Here is a 6,061-nt window from a genome sequence, read left to right as displayed (position 1 = left end):
TGATAAATATCAGACTAGAAGGAATGAAAAAAGTATTAATAATGTATCACAAGATAAAGCATTATTTAAGGAGAACTTGGCATCTAGTAGTGTGATCTACAGGCAAGTAAGAACAGCGAGGCTATAGAACTCTTTGCCGCAGGAAGTGGTGATGGTGGATTTTCAAAGAGGGCCTGGATGCCTTTGTCGAAGAGAACAATATTATGGGTTATCGATTCTACATTTTAAGGACACATTGATCCAAGGTTTTTATACTGACTGCCAGATTGGAGTCGGGAAGGATTTTTTTCCTCTAAAATGGGGCAATTGGCATGAGCCTCATGGTTTTTTTTGCCTTCCTCTGGATCAACACTATAAGGGATTACAGGGTTATAGGTTGGACTTGATGGACTGATGTCTTCATCCAACCTCATCTATTATGTAACTATGTTATAGAAAACAAAGAACAGAACTGGTCCAGATATACTGTAACTTTGTGGAAATTTATTCAGTAGGACTTGTAATTCATTCATTGCAATTCCCGGTCACTCTGTGGTTAATAATGAAATGTGTGGTCTTATCCATGAGTGAGGAAGGAGAACCATGGAACTGCTAAGATAAAATAAGGGAAAGGTGTTACAGTAGTTCAGACAGGAGATGATGAGCGTATATACAGAACAAGCATGTGAAAAATATTATTGAGTATGGGTGCAAGAGGCGGTAAGGGCTTGAACATGGGGGGTCTGAAGTATTGTACAAATGCAAAATTTATACTAACAGAATAAACTTGCTAGACTAAGGAATTTGTGGTATTATTCGTTGTTATTGGTAAGTGAGTTTGAGCGAGTTGGGAGAAAAATGTATTCATTTTTTAAGGTGGGACTTGCCAGAACAGCAGGGTTAAAGAAGGTGAAGGAGATTGCTAATATAGAATGTACAACTTTGGCTAGCAGAGATGTAACACTTGGGCTAAAAATGCAAAATTGAGTGTCGTCAGTGTAAAAGTGGTAAATAGAAGCAGTGGGATTTATGACCTGTCTTAAACCCAAGGGTGTTGAGGTGCTTCGTCCCAGTACTACAGGGTGGGCCATAATTATAGATACACCCAGGTGGGCCATAAGTATTGATAAACCCAGATATGGATATACCCAAGGTCTCCAGATCTCACTCCCTTGGACTTCTATCTCTGGAGCTTTTTCAAGGGTATGGTGTACTCTGTGAAGATCCAGAATGTAGGGCACCGGAAACAATGGATACAGGACACAACGATAAGGAATAAAGCTATGTTAAAAATGAGCACACCCTTGTTTTTCTTGTGCAATTCTCCATGTGTTTGATGTTTCACATGACCCCCGTCCCATTGAAAAAAGTGAAGATGAATCAAAAATTCATCTTTGCAGATGGTCGCCATTGGGAGTCACCCGGCCTCAAATGTTTCTCCCCCTCCCATGTACTAATATGCCACAAACGGTAAGGTGATATCAGCAAGCACTTCCATTTTATCTGGGCATATCCATACTTATGGCCCACCCTGTATAAATGATACATTATAGTAGGGGGCCTGGTAAAGATTTTGCTTTGGGACCAGAAACTTCATGGTACTCCTATGCTTAAATGAAAGGTACTGCATAAAGGAATATAGTTTGGAGGGTCTTATGAGACACAAACAAAGAACTTGTAAGTTGAGGATATGGTCCTTAGGAGATACAACAGTTATATTTTATCTCTAGCTTGCATTGTTAAGAAAACTTTGAATTGATAAAAAATATTCAATTAAATAAAAAAAAATAGTATAAAAATCTGAATAAAAATTAATATTAATAAATGAAGATATGTACCCCAAGTAAAAACGATAAGTAAAGAAAGTATGGCTCTCAGAAAAAAGAGATGAACAAAGCGAAGTGTGAAGGCCAAATAGACCCGTCCTAAGGAACGTGCCCTAAAATGTACCTGAAACTTGAGTAGTAACGGAGTCCTTTTTGCTTTTTAGAAGGTTGGTGTTCAGCAGTTCCTCACATACACGAGTCCTATAGTAGTAAGAATCTTAAAGTTTTGCAGATGTCACTTTAGGACAATAATGCTCAGTGGATATAGTTGGCAGAAAGCCCCGGGTATAAATATGTTTGTGTCGTCTTGTGAGATCGAAGCAAAAATAATATGGAAAATTCCTCAGAGAAATCATCCCGTGAGCGCTGTGAAAATTGGTGCATTGGGAACGCACAACCTTCACAGGAAGAGGTTTCTAAGTGTAAATTAAGAAATTATTGAGATATACAAATGTCTTCAAGATAACAATGACAAATATGTAATATTATAGGGAAATTATATAGGTGATTGCTTTACAGGTCCCACACAAGTATTTAGACATTCAGCTATCATGGGATATGACATTGTAACAAAGTAACCTTAATGCGGGACTATTTGGTGGGAGTCAGGAACCTCTCAATGTAAGAATAATGGGGTCTTCATGAATTGCCAAAATCATGACAAATCAAGTCACATCTACTGTATACTACCTGTCAAAAGTTTTAGAACACTTCAAAATTTCTAGTTTTTATTGATATTTACAAATGTACTAAGAAATGAAAGCACAGAAGAAAAAAATATGTTAAAACTAGACTATGCCCAGGACTTTGTCTGTGTGTTGTTGGCTTTGATGATCCGCCTATATTCAGCAAATTGCTGCCGTTGATGGTTCGCCTGCTCCGGCATTTCACCAGCTCTCAAGCTGTCCTGCTGCTGAACTTGTTCCTCGCGCCGTGCCTGTGATTGTTCTGGCGCCTCAACAGCTTGCTGGGATGCCATATAATGAGTGTGTTGTTGTTAGGATGGGGTCCCGCAGGCAGTGAGGCGTCTAGAGACTAAGTTCCATTTCTCCTCTACTGAGCATGCTCGGACTTTTCGGAGCCGCTCAGAAGTTAAGTCCCATTTTGGCCATACTGAGCATGACTGATGAGGTCATGGCCACCACCCTGCTGGACGGGGACTTCCCTTTATATACGTTGAGTGTGCCGCCTGGCGCTCACACTTTGACTGGAAATTGTTAATGACAGAAGTTCAGGGCTAGGTGCCACTGCTAGGCAGGTTGCCGGTCTAGGCCTCTGTGTTTTATACTTTGACCCCAATCTGGGCACTGTTAGTAGGACCTGTAATTCTCCTGAACTGGCAGCTCTACACTAGGGCTTGGAGCAGTGGTCTCGGTTCCAGCCCGTGGCACTGACCTCTGTTTTGTGTTGCTGACATTTAACCCCTGGCAGCCTGCACCTGTAGCATCTACTCACAGGTGTGTTTATCCAGTGCAGTTAAACTGGTGAATGCTTTTTATCTTGTTGCAGTCTGTTCACACTGTATCACAGACTTAGCTGACCAGTGCTATTAACTGGTGAATGTTTGCTTGCTGTCTGTTCACACTGAATCATACAAATCCTGACTGTCCAGTGCAGCTAACTGGCAGTCGTGACTAAGGCCTTGTTCAGACAAACGGCTGCCCTCTGGGCCTATGGACCTCAACTGCAGCTACTAGCTCAGTCTAAAGGGTTCTGCCGTCATTCGCATTCTAATTAAAAATATATATAGGCAGAACCATAACAGTTGTTGGCATCAATGATCTGCCTGCTCTGGCATTTTGGCTGCTCTAAGATCCACTTAATGCCTAACTTGCTCAATTCTTCTAAGCTCCACTTGAGGAGAAGTCTGTGTCATAGCTCTTGTGGTTTTAGAATTTTGCGACAAATTAGATTTTCTTTTTCCGAGCATGTTTAAAATTGGCAAACTACCAATTTGGATTAACCCTGCTGTTCTGTTCGGGTCAATATGACCCGAAATGATTTTTGAGACCCTGCAGATTTTTTTTAATGAGGATTTGAAACTAGTGGTTTCTTGACTTCTCATTTGTGGAGCTCTACATTTTTTTTTTTTGTTTACTTTTTGCTACACGCTGATTGTTACATTTGTACTGTTCGGGTCAATATGACCCCATAGCATTGTATACTGTTCTACAGGTCTCTGATTATTTCTGACTGCAAAATTTATGTTTTTTTATGTGTACTTCATCTCCAAACTGGTGGCATTCCAAGGTAGGTGCCCATTCAGACAATACAGTTAGGGCCAGAAATATTTGGACAGTGACACAATTTTCGCGATTTGGGCTCTGCATGCCACCACATTGATTTTGAAATGAAACCTCTACAACAGAATTCAAGTGCAGATTGTAACCTTAAATTTGAAGGGTTGAACAAAAATATCTGATAGAAAATGTAGGAATTGTACACATTTCTTTACAAACACTCCACATTTTAGGAGCTCAAAAGTAATTGGACAAATAAAGATAACCCAAACAATTTTTTTTTTTTTTCAATATTTTGTTGCGAATCCTTTGGAGGCAATCACTGCCTTAAGTCTGGAACCCATGGACATCACCAAACGCTGGGTTTCCTCCTTCTTAATGCTTTGCCAGGCCTTTACAGCCGCAGCCTTCAGGTCTTGCTTGTTTGTGGGTCTTTCCGCCTTAAGTCTGGATTTGAGCAAGTGAAATGCATGCTCAATTGGGTTGAGATCTGGTGATTGACTTGGCCATTGCAGAATGTTCCACTTTTTTGCACTCATGAACTCCTGGGTAGCTTTGGCTGTATGCTTGGGGTCATTGTCCATCTGTACTATGAAGCGCCATCCGATCAACTTGGCAGCATTTGGCTGAATCTGGGCTGAAAGTATATCCTGGTACACTTCAGAATTCATCTGGCTACTCTTGTCTGCTGTTATGTCATCAATAAACACAAGTGACCCAGTGCCATTGAAAGCCATGCATGCCCATGCCATCACGTTGCCTCCACCATGTTTTACAGAGGATGTGGTGTGCCTTGGATCATGTGCCGTTCCCTTTCTTCTCCAAACTTTTTTCTTCCCATCATTCTGGTACAGGTTGATCTTTGTCTCATCTGTCCATAGAATACTTTTCCAGAACTGAGCTGGCTTCTTGAGGTGTTTTTCAGCAAATGTAACTCTGGCCTGTCTATTTTTGGAATTGATGAATGGTTTGCATCTAGATGTGAACCCTTTGTATTTACTTTCATGGAGTCTTCTCTTTACTGTTGACTTAGAGACAGATACACCTACTTCACTGAGAGTGTTCTGGACTTCAGTTGATGTTGTGAACGGGTTCTTCTTGACCAAAGAAAGTATGCGGCGATCATCCACCACTGTTGTCATCCGTGGACGCCCAGGCTTTTTTGAGTTCCCAAGCTCACCAGTCAATTCCTTTTTTCTTAGAATGTACCCAACTGTTGATTTTGCTACTGCAAGCATGTCTGCTATCTCTCTGATGGATTTTTTCTTTTTTTTCAGCCTCAGGATGTTCTGCTTCACCTCAATTGAGAGTTCCTTTGAGCGCATGTTGTCTGGTCACAGCAACAGCTTCCAAATGCAAAACCACACACCTGGAATCAACCCCAGACCTTTTAACTACTTCATTGATTACAGGTTTACGAGGGAGACGCCTTCAGAGTTAATTGCAACCCTTAGAGTCCATTGTCTAATTACTTTTGGTCCCTTGAAAAAGAGGAGGCTATGCATTACAGAGCTATGATTCCTAAACCCTTTCTCCGATTTGGATGTGGAAACTCTCATATTGCAGCTGGGAGTGTGCACTTTCAGCCCATATTATATATATAATTGTATTTCTGAACATGTTTTAGTAAACAGCTAAAATAACAAAACTTGTGTCACTGTCCAAATATTTCTGGCCCTAACTGTATATACCAAGTAAGCCAGCAAAATATGGCATCAAGGTCTGGACACTTTGCGACAGCAAAAGTTCATATGCTCTAAAAGGACAAAATGTCACATGTGACAACTTTTTTACATCCTATCAACTAGCCAGATGATGAAGAAAAAACAACTTACCATGCTGGGTACTATGAGAAAAAACAAACCTGAACTACCGCAAGGTATCCTTAGCAAGAGAGAGGTGTACAGTTCAACGTTTTGTTTTTCTGGAAATACAACTGTTGTTTCTTATGTTCCAAAAAAAACCTAACAGGTAATTCTCATGAGCACAATGCACCATGACAATGCCGTAAGTGAT

Source organism: Leptodactylus fuscus, chromosome 7 (genome assembly GCF_031893055.1).
Source record: "Leptodactylus fuscus isolate aLepFus1 chromosome 7, aLepFus1.hap2, whole genome shotgun sequence".
NCBI classification, from domain to species: Eukaryota; Metazoa; Chordata; class Amphibia; order Anura; family Leptodactylidae; genus Leptodactylus; species Leptodactylus fuscus.
The sequence above is the reverse complement of the archived record's forward strand: the minus strand, read 5'-3'. Positions refer to the sequence as shown.